The sequence below is a fragment of the Pleurodeles waltl genome, chromosome 5 (assembly GCF_031143425.1).
Source record: "Pleurodeles waltl isolate 20211129_DDA chromosome 5, aPleWal1.hap1.20221129, whole genome shotgun sequence".
In the NCBI taxonomy this organism is placed as follows: Eukaryota; Metazoa; Chordata; class Amphibia; order Caudata; family Salamandridae; genus Pleurodeles; species Pleurodeles waltl.
Genome location: NC_090444.1, coordinates 484602348 through 484618158, shown reverse-complemented (window position 1 = coordinate 484618158; position 15811 = coordinate 484602348).

Genomic DNA, 15811 nt, shown 5'->3' with positions numbered 1-15811 from the left:
TGTATATTAAACGCAGGGCACCCTACATTTTTTTTTTTTAGAACAGGCCAACATACACTATATTAGAGCTGCTTTTACTTGTTTGCAAACATTGCCAACTTTGGGGATTTGTTTCTTAACTGCTGTTTACATTCAACTTGCTATAACGCAGAGGGTAACTGTGGTCATGTAATTCATTTGAACTTTTTTTATGATACCAACTCCAGGACTCTGAGGACCTCTTGCATTTTAATTGCTGTTTTTATATTCAATGTGCCTCAGAGCAGAGGACAATTGCTGTTATCTACTGATTTTAACCTTTTCCAATCTCTATTTTGTTCTGCATGTTTTCATGGGTTTTATGATTCTTCTATAATCAAAACTTTTGGTTGAATAAAGATTATGAAAACAAACTGACTGTTGACAGGACCAGAGGATGACATTCTGTTTGACATCTGAATTTACACTTCACAGAAATCAGTGATGGTGACCTAGTTCTGCTTTGCCTCGTAACCTTCTAAATGGGTATGATTTATGTTGTATAAATATATATATATATAAATATATATATATATATATATGGACCTGGGTCCCTGAAACTGCTATCAATATGATAATGAAAGGGTCTCTGTGTTTTTAACTTGTTTTACACACTGCTTGGATGCTAGACCCTGTTGGTGGCATCTATCTTGAGTGGGTTCAAGGCAGCAGGCTAGTTTTCTTGGACCGACCAAGTATGTTTAAGTGCAAAGTTGACTACATACATCGTACGTCTCTTTGACCACTCAACCCAAACTTTTAATTTGACTCTTGCGATCCATTGTGTATTTGTACCAAGTTCCCCTACATTCTGAGCATTTATTGTGTGTTGTTTTAAAAAAGTTTGGTTAGTCACTTATAAAGAAAATATATTTTTGAAACATGATTGTATTGTTTGTGTGAGAGGAGTAAGAAAAGCTCCTGTATGTCTTTAAACATGTTTGACTCTGTTTTACTCACTGATGGGTGGCAAGTCCCATGTTAAGGCAGCTATATTGGGGTGGTTTAATTCAGTAGGCTAGTGTTTTAGATGCAGCTTATAGAATGTACACAATTTATTCAATGCATCTGACTCAAAAAATTCAAATTAGTGTGTAAATTCATTATGCTCTTCAAACAGTTTCAGAGGTAAATTTGCATGTCAATATTTATGAGGTAAGGGAGGAACATACAAGATCATTTTCCCTGTTTGTTTATACTTGGAGGTAGTGTGGTTTGTAGTTCTCCTACCATAATCACGAGTCAGTCCTAGTATCCTTAAAACTCCTGGAACTATCAATGAGGAGCATGTGAAGGAGGTCTAGTGAGCTTCAGTATGGAGATGCTGAAGCATGCTACTGTCCTGACTCTCTATCAGCAATGTATGTTCAGCAGTGATTCTGCAGCCTTTTAGCATTACATCTATGCAAAATGCCAGACACAATTGTCACAACACATTTTGGAGTATTGGCCAGAAACCCACACACAGTGTCTGATCCTGATGTCTTTGTCACTTTTGCTACCCTAGCCATGGATCCCTAAGTAGCATAGAGAGACATTGCCTTGTGAATGACAACACATGTGACCGTGTAGCGAAGTGTTTCGGATGAGAGAACATGTGTTGCAGTTAAAAGGCAGTTATTGTTGCTTTGGTACTCCAAATCAATGACCTGTTGATAATGATTAGGATCAAAACGGTTGAATGGATGGGAAATGGTAGGGCTTGTTAATTTAGTATTGGTGGAGAACGCTGGGATTTGCGTGCCTGTAATGGTAGTGTATGGATTTAGCACCTCAGGTTGAAACTGTCCAAAAGTGGATTACTAATATGGAATATTAAGCACACTATGTTAAGGTCACAAAACACATCTAGATGAATATATGCTTAACCTCTAGTAGCGATGGCACAAACAGGGGGCAATTTCCCAGTGAAATGTTCTAGATCCAAACAGTACCAAACAACTTTAAAGCTAAGAGCACAACATAATAGTATTCCCCAAACAATTTTAAAAAAGCAAGAACATTTTTATAGGCAACAACAAATATAAAGTTTTAAAATTAGATAAAGGGAAAACAACAATAAGGGTTTTTAAAACTTTGAATGCTGAACACACCAAGAAAGCACAAACCATCATTGAATGTCAATGTTGGCAGTAGATTTGGACGAGAGCACAATCGCTAGCTGACCTCACAGAACTATGTGGTGTTGAAGCCTAGCATGGTCACAACATGCAAAGTTTTTAGCAAGTGTGGTTTAAAAGTCAGTTACGAGCTTCAACTGAAGGCTTCGGTTTTGGTGCCAAAGGCTCAGAGCAGGGCAAAGACAGATCTGGGGGTGGCAAAATTGCTTCACTGCCAGGTTAACTTTGCCCCTTTTCCAAATTTTACCTTCAAACGTAATCACTGTTTTGACTTTCAAACATTTCAAGAGGGCTGAGCTGGATGCTGTAGCTGAGTAGGGCTCTACAAGGCTGAATGCCTTTACTGCAAGGCCCGGATGAAGCCTTTTAATTCACTGCAAAAAGCTCTGAGCTGGGGGAATCTAAACGTCATACTCACTGAGGGTGCACTTTGCCTAGGTAACCTCAGTCAATAAAAATGGAATTACTAATTTCCAAAATGTTCTTGATCCTGGAAAAGTCTCTCATGCAGCCCTCAAGTCCTCAAGGCGGGTTTATTGGTATAAGATATCTGTCCAGCCAGGGCTCACTCAAAGTCCATTCTAGCTGGTTAGCTAGAACGTGAGGGGGTCCTTCTTTCTTTTGTATCCCTATAGCAGCAACAAGACCAGGCATGTCACCCCACAATCAAACACCATCCTCTTTTTTTTACAGATGTTATTGGAGGTTTATGAATAGTAGTAATGAGAGGTGCAATTCTAATCGTGTATGCTAGCTAATGAATGAAGATATGTCTTGTCCCAGTCCTGGCAACTTTGCCATAGAAAACATGCCTTCCTTTTCAGCACTTACTTTTGTCTTTTAGTGTAAACCTCCGCAGTGTCCCTATGGTATTTCCTTTCACCTAAGGGACTTGAGCAGGCTGGTAACCTTGGAGCAACGAAGGATGTGCTAGTGCAAAGTTGGTTGTATACATCATCCACCTGTGTGACCAAGCGGCCCAAACCTTTAATTTGACTCTTGTGACACAAGAGACTAACCAGAGGTTTTAAAAATACACACAAAAATACTCAGTACATAAGGGAGCTTGTTACAAATACACAATGGATCACAAGAGTCAGAGACGTTCAGGAAACAGATTGGTTCTGTTCCTGGGACCCCTACTTGGGATCTCCACTTCAAAAGGAAAACATTAGTAGCAGTCCTTTTTGTTGCTGCCTGTAACCTCCCAGATCAGATGACTCATCATTACTAGGTGGTCACTACTGACACCTCTTTAAACTTCCAGCTCAAAGATGCAGCCCTATTACCCTTGGGGAGGCTTTCATTTATACCTACTCTAGTATATTGATCAAGAACTTTGGATTCGGGCTAACTGGCAAACTAAGCTTAATACAGTTTTATGTCAGGCAGCACAAAGTGCACCTTATAAAAATTGCTTTTCCAAGTCAGACATAAACCGTGGATGAAATGTGGCTACAACAATGGACATGGGAGATCAGATCCTGGTGATGTCAGAGACAACTGTGTTGTGCCACACACAGAGGATGGAAGGCTACCACCTCTGTTCTCAGGCCTGACCTGCTCCAAATAACTTGCAATGAAAGAGCCCAGTTCCACTAACAAAAGTGGTGTATCTTGTTAGCCTGCCCAATGCTCAGTGTATCCAAACATTTGTATACTAGGCTGTAGAAATAAACTAGGACAACATCTTTTTCTCCTTTGCCCCTTCATCAGTAAATCCCGAGCCCCACCACACACAGCAAAATGAAGCCTGAGTAATCATTTTCTTGTCATGCCAGGTCAATTATTTTTTTGAAGACTACACCCCGCCATGTCCTGTTCCACATCAAACATAAGGCCATATGTGCGAACACATTTTCCCATAGACGTAGAATGGGTAAAACCCTTTGATACATCTAGCCCTTAATTCCAAAACTCATTTCTACACTAAACAAAAATCAAAACACCTAAACCGTTCTGCTATTTTCCCTCTTCATATCCCCAGTTTCATCTCTGGCTTTTTAAAATTCAAGTCTAAATAGCTAGCTCACAATGAAGAAATTCATACCCAACAGATGTTCATCTAACAGTGCCAGGCCTAGCCCCATGCAAACACACTTGTTTCTTAAGATTTGTTTGATGCAGGCTCTCACCTTTTGTGATACACCCATATGTTTAACTTATACATTCCTTAACTCTGAGCCTCAGCGAATACCAATGTGAAGAATTCACAGTGAGATTAGTCAGATAGAGGAGTCGCGAAAGATATTCAGATGTAATCCCAAACATACAAACAACCAATTGCAATATGATGCAATACAGTTTTCCATCTAATTATCTGTTACTGAAATCATTCTAGGCCCTTCTATTTTAGATGCAAAGACTACACCTTGTATTCTATCTATCCCTTTCTAACATATGAACTAATCAGTATTAGATGTTGAGCAAATGGTAACTAAACACATCTTCCATGCACAACAGGATCTGTCTCTGCCCCACTTACATCTGACTTCTGGGAAACTTACTACATCATTTCAGAATCATTGCTTGCCAACATTCTGTCACATTGAATCCCTTACTATGTTGTCCAAAAGCTCCAGTTTCAAGACGACAAAACACAGACTACTAGGCAGGCCTATCTTCAGTGATTAGGCCATTCCTATATTCAGATGATCTCGCCTCCTCATCAATAGATTAAAAACCAGTTTTCCCTGACTGAAACCTGGCAGGGAGGGAAGGTTATTGGAATGAATAGGAAAAGCCATCATTGGCACCTCCAAATCAGACATAGTGCTACAAATGTCACCCTTTGTTCTTCCAACTGTACCTGTTCACTCCTAGATAGCTAATCCCTGCCAGTGGTCAACAGTTAACACCCATTATTCCTTTCTGAACTCAGAGGCAGGTGATTGTCCTCTGAACCAGGGTTGTTAACTCCCCCACCTTAAGGATGTATATCCCAGTAAAAGAGGTATGGCAGAACTGGATTTAAGCCAGTTATGGCTCAGGTAGCCTAAAGTACAGTTTTGTAAAATTACCTTTTTGCTTCATTCATCAAAATTCGATTTCATCATCAAATCAGTTTTTAAATACTAAGCAGGAAATAACTCTGAAGCATTATTCTGACATTTTTATAAGTGGTGATAGGGAATTAAAGGGCAGATGAAATAATCAATGTTTCAGTCACAAGCCCTGTGATTTGCAAAAGTGTATGATTTGTGACTGCAAAATGCTTTTACCAATATTCACTAAATCCATTTTGTAATTCGGCAAAGACCTACCGAATCACAAATTGGTTCAGAGAAGGATACCCAATCCCAATTTGTAAAAGGTATGTTTATGGCATCCCTTCAAATGTTCAATTTAGTATCAAATATTTTTTATGGTTTGAGACCAGATTGCCGAAGCAAACCATTGAAAAGGTACTGTCACCTCAAAAGAGGTGGTAACACTTTTTGAATGTTTAAAAAACAAATTGGAGACTAAACAGTGATCTGCTGACCACTACAAAATCCCAAAGATTTTTTTTTTTAAAGTAAGTTTTTCTTTTTTAATAGCCTAGTTTCTTTTACGGAAAATGGGTTCCATTAAAATAAGCTGACTTAATTTAAATCATATCAGAGAAATGGTAGTATGCTGACCCCATCAGTCCACCATCCCTGTGGTGATCTCTACTTGGAATGAATTGTAATTTGTGATCGCCTGTATCAATATTCATAAGGTAGGGCAGGATTACAACTCACTAAGAATGGGAATTTTGTGAATTACTATAGGTCAGTTTGCAAAATCAGAAGCAGAATAAATTAGCAAAAAGTTTGTGTACAATTTGCAACCACTTTTTCTGAATGGATTCTTAGCACATCTGGCCCTAAGATTTTAATCTCACCTACATTTGCATATGGAAAAGTCTCGCAAGGCTTTCTAGTGAAAAAGCTTTTGACTTTTTAATCATTGAGGGCTCACCAACACTAATATATAGCTTGCCCTGCTTTTATATATTAGCACCCTGCCCTGAAAGTTTATAAGGTACACTTTATGGGTGACTTATGAATAAACAAAGATAGTATTTTCCTGCATGGCAAAGGCATGTCTCCCTGCCATGTGTCAGCATATACAATTTAAACTGCACCCCAGTAGTAGCACAGTGGTAGTGTTAGCAGATGTAAATATTTGTCATATATGTTGGTGTCCCACACATGACATTTAACTTTCCATGACATAGGTGCACTTTAGGCACCATTTGCAATAGTTCTATAGGTATGTTTGGTAGGCTAAAAAGGAGTTCCAATGCAAAACATGGTTTTGGGAGGCACAGGCAATTTACTACTCTTTAGCAGTGGTAGCGTTTGTAGAGTACTAAAACCAGCAAACCCAGACAGGCAAAACTTACTTAACCACAACAAAACTGGGTCATTTCTAATGTTATTTATTCCACTTCATCCACATAGGACAAACAGTGGTGTTTGCTTTTATTCCATGAAAATGAAATTAAAATGTACTTTATAAAGCACATGTATATTCAAGGGTATCATAGCGCTCACTACAGCCAGAATACAAGAGGAGTGAGGTAAAATCCTAAAATTACAAATTGAAAAAACAAAGTTTAATATATTCATTAACCCCTTCTGTGCCGCGGACATAGTGGTTACGTCCTGCGGCACAGTGCTGCTGTGCCGAGGACGTAACCACTACGTCCTCGGCACACAGCCCAGAGGGAGCGCTGTCGCTCCCTCTGTGTGCTTCCCCCCACCCCCCCAAAGTCAGGGATGGAAGGGGAAGCCCTTCCCCTCCCACCCCCGACCCCCCCAACCCCCCCTGTGACGTCAGTGCGCGAGCGCGCGCTGATTAGTCACAGGGTCTCCCCCATCGCGCTGGAAGCAGAGCTTCCAGCGCGATTGAAAGAGAAATGCTTTTGCATTTCTCTTTCAATCCCATGGGGGAGGCCCCGAGAGGCTTCAAAGGGAAGGAAATGTATTTCCTTCCCTTTGAAGTCTCTCACAGGGTTTCAAAAGCCGGATTGCTTGCAATCCGGCTTTTGAAACCCCACTAGACACCAGGTTTTTTTTTTTTTTGGATGAAACTGTCAAAAGGGAGCGACCCCTTGGGCAAGGGTCGCTCCCAGGGGGGGCATTTTTTTAGGAAGGCCTTTTCTGCCCCCCCTGGGGACAGATTGGCCTATTATTAGGCCGATCTGCCCCCAGGGGGGGCAGAAACCTCTAGGCACCAGGGAGCTTTTTTTTTTTTTCTTTTTTTTTTTGTGATGTTTTCTTTTTTTTTAGGTGGGGAGCGACCCCTTAGGCAAGGGTCGCTCCCCTAGGGGGCAATATATATTTAGGCCATTTCTGCCCCCCTTGGGGGCAGATTGGCCTATTTTGATGAGGCCAATCTGCCCCCAAGGGGGGCAGAAACCATTAGACACCAGGGAGTTTTTTTTTTCCGCAAATTTTACGCAACGGGAGCGACCCCTTGGGCAAGGGTCGCTCCCAGGGGGGGCATTTTTTTGGGAAGGCCTTTTCTGCCCCCCCTGGGGGCAGATCAGCCTATTATTAGGACGATCTGCCCCCAGGGGGGGCAGAAACCTCTAGGCACCAGGGATCATTTCTTTTTTTTTTTCTTTTTGTTATGTTTTCTTTTTTTTTTAGGTGGGGAGCGACCCCTTAGGCAAGGGTCGCTCCCCTAGGGGGCAAATTATATTTAGGCCATTTCTGCCCCCCTTGGGGGCATATTGGCCTATTTTGATGAGGCCAATCTGCCCCCAAGGGGAGCAGAAACCATTAGACGCCAGGGAGTTTTTTTTTTTTTGCGTGAATTTCACGCAAGGGGAGCGACCCCTTAGACAAGGGTCGCTCCCTGGGGGGGGGGGAGGATTATTTTAGGCCATTTCTGCCCCCCTGGGGGTTAGATCAGCCGATTTTGATTCGGCTGATCTGCCCCCAAGGGGGGCAGAAACCACTAGGCACCAGGGATTTTTTTGTTTTTTTGTTTTACAGATGGGGAGCGACCCCTTGGACAAGGGTCGCTCCCCTGGAGGGGCAAAATGTATTTAGGCCATTTCTGCCCGCTTTGGGGGCAGATCGGCCGATTTTAGGGCAATCTGCCCCCAAGGGGGGCAGAAACCACTAGGCACCAGGGATCTTTTTTTTGCGCCGTCACGCAAGGGGAGCGACCTTGTAGGCAAGGGTCGCTCCCTGGGGGGGTGAGGGGGGGGAGGTAGGGGGGGCAAAATTATTTTAGGTAGGAGGTTTCTGCCCCCCCCTGGTGGCAGATCGGCCTAATAATAGGCCGATCTGCCCCCAGGGGGGGCAGAAATGGCCTAAAATAAATTTGCATCCCCAACCCCCACCCCCCCCACCCCCCCACCAGGAGCGACCCTCGCCTACGGGGTCGCTCCCCCTGCGTGACATTGGCGCCAAAAAACAAATCCCCGGTGCCTAGTGGTTTCTGTCCCCTTGGGGCAGATTGACCTAAAATCGACCAATCTGCCCCCAAGGGGGGCAGAAATGGTCTAAACACAGTATGCCCCCCCAGGGGAGTGACCCTTGTCTGATGGGTCGCTCCCCATCTCTAAAAAAACAAACAAACAAAAAAAAAAAGCACACAATTTTTTTTTGCCCTGGCGCCTAGAGGTTTCTGCCCCCCCTGGGGGTAGATCGGCCTAATACCAATAGGCCGATCTGCCCCCAGGGGGGGGCAGAAACCTCTCGGCGCAAGGGCAAATTTTTTGTGTGTGTTTTTTTTTTTGGGATGTTTGTTTTTTTAGAGATGGGGAGCGACCCATCAGGCAAGGGTCGCTCCCCTGGGGGGCAAACTGTATTTAGACCAAATTGGTCGAATTGAGGTCAATCTGCCCCCAAGGGGGCAGAAACCACTAGGCACCGGGGATTTGTTTTTTGGCACCAATGTCAGCAGGGGGAGCGACCCCGTAAGTGAGGGTCGCTCCTGGTGGGGGGGTGGAGGTTGGGGATGCAAATTTATTTTAGGCCATTTCTGCCCCCCCTGGGGGCAGATCGGCCTATTATTAGGCCGATCTGCCCACCAGGGGGGGGCAGAAACCTGTAGGCGCCAGGGCAAAAAAAAAATTTGTGTTTTTTTAGAGATGGGGAGCGACCCATCAGACAAGGGTCGCTCCCCTGGGGGGCAAACTGTGTTTAGACCATTTCTGCCCCCCTTGGGGGCAGATTGGTCGATTTTAGGTCAATCTGCCCCAAGGGGGCAGAAACCACTAGGCACTGGGGATTTGTTTTTTGGCGCCAATGTCACGCAGTGGAAACGACCCCGTAGGCAAGGGTCGCTCCCGGGGGGGGCGGGGGTTCGTGGGGCAAATTTATTTTAGGCCATTTCTGCCCCCCCTGGGGGCAGATCAGCCTATATTAGGCCGATATGCCCCCAGGGGGGAGAGAAACCTGTAGGCGCCAGGGCAAAAAAAAAAAATTTTTTTTTTTTGTTTGTTTGTTTTTTTAGAGATGGGGAGCAACCCATCAGACAAGGGTCGCTCCCCTGGGGGGCAAACTGTGTTTAGACCATTTCTGCCCCCCTTGGGGGCAGATTGGTTGATTTTAGGTCAATCTGCCCCAAGGGGGCAGAAACCACTAGGCACCGGGGATTTGTTTTTTGGCGCCAATGTCACGCAGGGGGAGCGACCCCGTAGGCGAGGGTCGCTCCTGGTGGGGGGGTGGGGGTTGGGGATGCAAATTTATTTTAGGCCATTTCTGCCCCCCCTGGGGGCAGATCGGCCTATTATTAGGCCGATCTGCCACCAGGTGGGGGCAGAAACCTCTAGGCACCAGGGCAAAGTTTTTGTGTGTGTTTTTTTTTTGGGATGTTTGTTTTTTTAGAGATGGGGAGCGACCCATCAGGCAAGGGTCGCTCCCCTGGGGGGCAAACTGTATTTAGACCATTTCTGCCCCCCTTGGAGGCAGATTGGTCGATTTGAGGTCAATCTGCCCCCTAGGCACCGGGGATTTGTTTTTTGGCGCCAATGTCACGCAGGGGGAGCGACCCCGTAGGTGAGGGTCGCTCCTGGTGGGGGAGTGGGGGTTGGGGATGCAATTTTATTTTAGGCCATTTCTGCCCCCCCTGGGGGCAGATCGGCCTATTATTAGGCCGATCTGCCCCCAGGGGGGGCAGAAACTTGTAGGTGCAAGGGCAAAAAAAAAAATTGTGTTTTTTTTTTTTGTTTGTTTGTTTTTTTAGAGATGGGGAGCGACCCATCAGACAAGGGTCGCTCCCCTGGGGGGGGAAACTGTGTTTAGACCATTTCTGCCCCCTTTTGGGGGCACATTGGTCGATTTTAGGTCAATCTGCCCCCAGGGGGGAGAGAAACCTGTAGGCGCCAGGGCAAAAAAAAAATTTTTTTTTTTTTTGTTTGTTTGTTTTTTTAGAGATGGGGAGCAACCCATCAGACAAGGGTCGCTCCCCTGGGGGGCAAACTGTGTTTAGACCATTTCTGCCCCCCTTGGGGGCAGATTGGTTGATTTTAGGTCAATCTGCCCCAAGGGGGCAGAAACCACTAGGCACCGGGGATTTGTTTTTTGGCGCCAATGTCACGCAGGGGGAGTGACCCCGTAGGCAAGGGTCGCTCCCGGTGGGGGTGTGGGGGTTGGGGATGCAAATTTATTTTAGGCCATTTCTGCCCCCCCTGGGGGCAGATCGGCTTATTATTCGGCCGATCTGCCCCCAGGGGGGGCAGAAACCTGTAGGCGCCAGGGCAACATTTTTTTCTGTTTTTTTTTTTGTTTGTTTGTTTTTTTTAGAGATGGGGAGCGACCCATCAGACAAGGGTCGCTCCCCTGGGGGGCAAACTGTGTTTAGACCATTTCTGCCCCCTTGGGGGCAGATTGGTCGATTTTAGGTCAATCTGCCCCAAGGGGGCAGAAACCACTAGGCACCGGGGATTTGTTTTTTGGCGCCAATGTCACGCAGGGGGAGCGACCCCGTAGGCAAGGGTCGATCCCGGGGGGGGTGGGGGTTCGGGGGGCAAATTTATTTTAGGCCTTTTCTGCCCCCCCTGGGGGCAGATCGGCCTATTATTAGGCCGATCTGCCACCGGGGGGGGGGGGGGCAGAAACCTCTAGGCGCCAGGGCAAAATCTTTTTGTGTGTTTTTTTTTTTGGGATGTTTGTTTTTTTAGAGATGGGGAGTGACCCATCAGGCAAGGGTCGCTCCCCTGGGGGGCAAACTGTATTTAGACCATTTCTGCCCCCCTTGGGGGCAGATTGGTTGATTTGAGGTCAATCTGCCCCCTAGGCACCGGGGATTTGTTTTTTGGCGCCAATGTCACGCAGGGGGAGCGACCCCGTAGGTGAGGGTCACTCCTGGTGGGGGAGTGGGGGTTGGGGATGCAAATTTTTTAAGGCCATTTCTGCCCCCCCGGGGGCAGATCGGCCTATTATTAGGCCGATCTGCCACGAGGGGGGGGGGGGGCAGAAACCTCTAGGCGCCAGGGCAATTTTTTTTTGTGTGTTTTTTTTTTGTATGTTTGTTTTTTTAGAGATGGGGAGCGACCCATCAGGCAAGGGTCGCTCCCCTGGGAGGCAAACTGTATTTAGACCATTTCTGCCCCCCTCGGGGGCAGATTGGTCGATTTGAGGTCAATCTGCCCCCTAGGCACCGGGGATTTGTTTTTTTGGCTCCAATGTCACGCAGGGGGAGCGACCCCGTAGGTGAGGGTCGCTCCTGGTGGGGGGGTGGGGGTTGGGGATGCAAATTTATTTTAGGCCATTTCTGACCCCCCTGGGGGCAGAAACCTGTAGGTGCAAGGGCAAAAAAAAAAATTGTTTTTTTTTTTTTGTTTGTTTGTTTTTTTAGAGATGGGGAGCGACCCATCAGACAAGGGTCGCTCCCCTGGGGGGGGAAACTGTGTTTAGACCATTTCTGCCCCCTTTGGGGGCACATTGGTCGATTTTAGGTCAATCTGCCCCCAGGGGGGAGAGAAACCTGTAGGCGCCAGGGCAAAAAAAAAAAATTTTTTTTTTTTTGTTTGTTTGTTTTTTTTAGAGATGGGGAGCAACCCATCAGACAAGGGTCGCTCCCCTGGGGGGCAAACTGTGTTTAGACCATTTCTGCCCCCCTTGGGGGCAGATTGGTTGATTTTAGGTCAATCTGCCCCAAGGGGGCAGAAACCACTAGGCACCGGGGATTTGTTTTTTGGCACCAATGTCACGCAGGGGGAGTGACCCCGTAGGCAAGGGTCGCTCCCGGTGGGGGTGTGGGGGTTGGGGATGCAAATTTATTTTAGGCCATTTCTGCCCCCCCTGGGGGCAGATCGGCTTATTATTCAGCCGATCTGCCCCCAGGGGGGGCAGAAACCTGTAGGCGCCAGGGCAACATTTTTTTTCTGTTTTTTTTTTTGTTTGTTTGTTTTTTTTAGAGATGGGGAGCGACCCATCAGACAAGGGTCGCTCCCCTGGGGGGCAAACTGTGTTTAGACCATTTCTGCCCCCTTGGGGGCAGATTGGTCGATTTTAGGTCAATCTGCCCCAAGGGGGCAGAAACCACTAGGCACCGGGGATTTGTTTTTTGGCGCCAATGTCACGCAGGGGGGAGCGACCCCGTAGGCAAGGGTCGATCCCGGGGGGGGTGGGGGTTCGGGGGGCAAATTTATTTTAGGCCTTTTCTGCCCCCCCTGGGGGCAGATCGGCCTATTATTAGGCCGATCTGCCACCGGGGGGGGGGGCAGAAACCTCTAGGCGCCAGGGCAAAATCTTTTTGTGTGTTTTTTTTTTTTGGGATGTTTGTTTTTTTAGAGATGGGGAGTGACCCATCAGGCAAGGGTCGCTCCCCTGGGGGGCAAACTGTATTTAGACCATTTCTGCCCCCCTTGGGGGCAGATTGGTTGATTTGAGGTCAATCTGCCCCCTAGGCACCGGGGATTTGTTTTTTGGCGCCAATGTCACGCAGGGGGAGCGACCCCGTAGGTGAGGGTCACTCCTGGTGGGGGAGTGGGGGTTGGGGATGCAAATTTTTTAAGGCCATTTCTGCCCCCCCGGGGGCAGATCGGCCTATTATTAGGCCGATCTGCCACGAGGGGGGGGGGGCAGAAACCTCTAGGCGCCAGGGCAATTTTTTTTTGTGTGTTTTTTTTTTGTATGTTTGTTTTTTTAGAGATGGGGAGCGACCCATCAGGCAAGGGTCGCTCCCCTGGGAGGCAAACTGTATTTAGACCATTTCTGCCCCCCTCGGGGGCAGATTGGTCGATTTGAGGTCAATCTGCCCCCTAGGCACCGGGGATTTGTTTTTTGGCTCCAATGTCACGCAGGGGGAGCGACCCCGTAGGTGAGGGTCGCTCCTGGTGGGGGGGTGGGGGTTGGGGATGCAAATTTATTTTAGGCCATTTCTGACCCCCCTGGGGGCAGAAACCTGTAGGTTGCAGGGCAAAAATAAAAATTGTTTTTTTTTTTTGTTTGTTTGTTTTTTTAGAGATGGGGAGCGACCCATCAGACAAGGGTCGCTCCCCTGGGGGGCAAACTGTGTTTAGACCATTTCTGCCCCCCTTGGGGGCACATTGGTCGATTTTAGGTCAATCTGCCCCAAGGGGGCAGAAACCACTAGTCACCGGGGATTTGTTTTTTGGCACCAATGTCACGGAGGGGGATTGACCCCGTAGGCAAGGGTCGCTCCTGGTGGGGGTGTGGGGTTTGGGGATGCAAATTTATTTTAGGCCATTTTTGCCCCCCCTGGGGGCAGATCGGCTTATTATTAGGCCGATCTGCCCCCAGGGGGGGCAGAAACCTGTAGGCGCCAGGGCAAAATTATTTTTTCTGTTTTTTTTTTTTGTTTGTTTGTTTTTTTAGAGATGGGGAGCGACCCATCAGACAAGGGTCGCTCCCCTGGGGGGCAAACTGTGTTTAGACCATTTCTGCCCCCCTTGGGGGCAGATTGGTCGATTTTAGGTCAATCTGCCCCAAGGGGGCAGAAACCACTAGGCACCGGGGATTTGTTTTTTGGCGCCAATGTCACGCAGGGGGAGCGACCCCGTAGGCAAGGGTCGATCCCGGGGGGGTGGTGGTTCGGGGGGAAAATTTATTTTAGGCCATTTCTGCCCCCCCTGGTGGCAGATCGGCCTATTATTAGGCCGATCTGCCACTGGGGGGGGCAGAAACATCTAGGCGCCAGGGCAAATTTTTTTTGTGTTGTTTTTTTTCTTTGTATGTTTGTTTTTTTAGAGATGGGGAGCGACCCATCAGGCAACGGTCGCTCCCCTGGGGGGCAAACTGTATTTAGACCATTTCTGCCCCCCTCGGGGGCAGATTGGTCGATTTGAGGTCAATCTGCCCCCTAGGCACCGGGGATTTGTTTTTTGGCGCCAATGTCACGCAGGGGGAGCGACCCCGTAGGTGAGGGTTGCTCCTGGTGGGGGGGTGGGGGTTGGGGATGCAAATTTATTTTAGGCCATTTCTGCCCCCCCTGGGGGCAGATCGGCCTATTATTAGGCCGATCTGCCCCCAGGGGGGGCAGAAACCTGTAGGTGGCAGGGCAAAAAAAAAAATGGTGTTTTTATTTTGTTTGTTTGTTTTTTTAGAGATGGGGAGCGACCCATCAGACAAGGGTCGCTCCCCTGGGGGGCAAACTGTGTTTAGACCATTTCTGCCCCCCTTGGGGGCAGATTGGTCGATTTTAGGTCAATCTGCCCAAAGGGGGCAGAAACCACTAGGCACCGGGGATTTGTTTTTTGGCGCCAATGTCACGCAGGGGGAGCGACCCCCGTAGGCAAGGGTCGATCCCGGGGGGGGTGGGGGTTCGGGGGGAAAATTTATTTTAGGCCATTTCTGCCCCCCCTGGGGGCAGATCGGCCTATTATTAGGCCGATCTGCCACCGGGGGGGGGGCAGAAACCTCTAGGCGCCAGGGCAATTTTTTTTTGTGTGTTTTTTTTTTTTTGTATGTTTTTTTTTTTAGAGATGGGGAGTGACCCATCAGACAAGGGTCGCTCCCCTGGGGGGCAAACTGTATTTAGAGCATTTCTGCCCCCCTTGGGGGCAGATTGGTCGATTTTAGGTCAATCTGCACCCAAGAGGGCTGAAACCACTAGGCACCAGGGATTTGTTTTTTGGCGCCAATGTCATGCAGGGGGAGCGACCCCGTAGGCGAGGGTCGCTCCTGGTGGGGGGGTGGGGGTTGGGGATGCAAATTTATTTTAGGCCATTTAGATCGGCCTATTATTAGGCCGATCTCCCACCAGGGGGGGGCAGAAACCTCTAGGCGCCAGGGCTAATTTTTTTTGTGTGTTTTTTTTTGTTGTATGTTTTTTTTTTTAGAGATGGGGAGGGACCCATCAGGCAAGGGTCGCTCCCCTGGGGGGCATACTGTATTTAGACCATTTCTGCCCCCCTTGGGGGCAGATTGGTCGATTTTAGGTCAATCTGCCCCAAGGGGGCAGAAACCACTAGGCACCGGGGATTTGTTTTTTGGCGCCAATGTCACGCAGGGGGAGCGACCCCGTAGGCAAGGGTCGCTCCTGGGCAGGGGAGGTTTGGGGGGGTGGGGGGTCAAATTTATTTTAGGGCATTTCCCCCCCTCCTGGGGCCGGCTGAGCTAGAGGCCAAAATCCACAGGTAGGCACTTTGCAAAAAACACCTCTGTTTTCTGTGAAAATATATGTTGTGTCCACGTTGTGTTTTGGGCCATTTCCTTTTGTGGGCGCTAGGCCTACCCACACAAGTGAGGTACCATTTTTATGGAGAGACTTAGGGG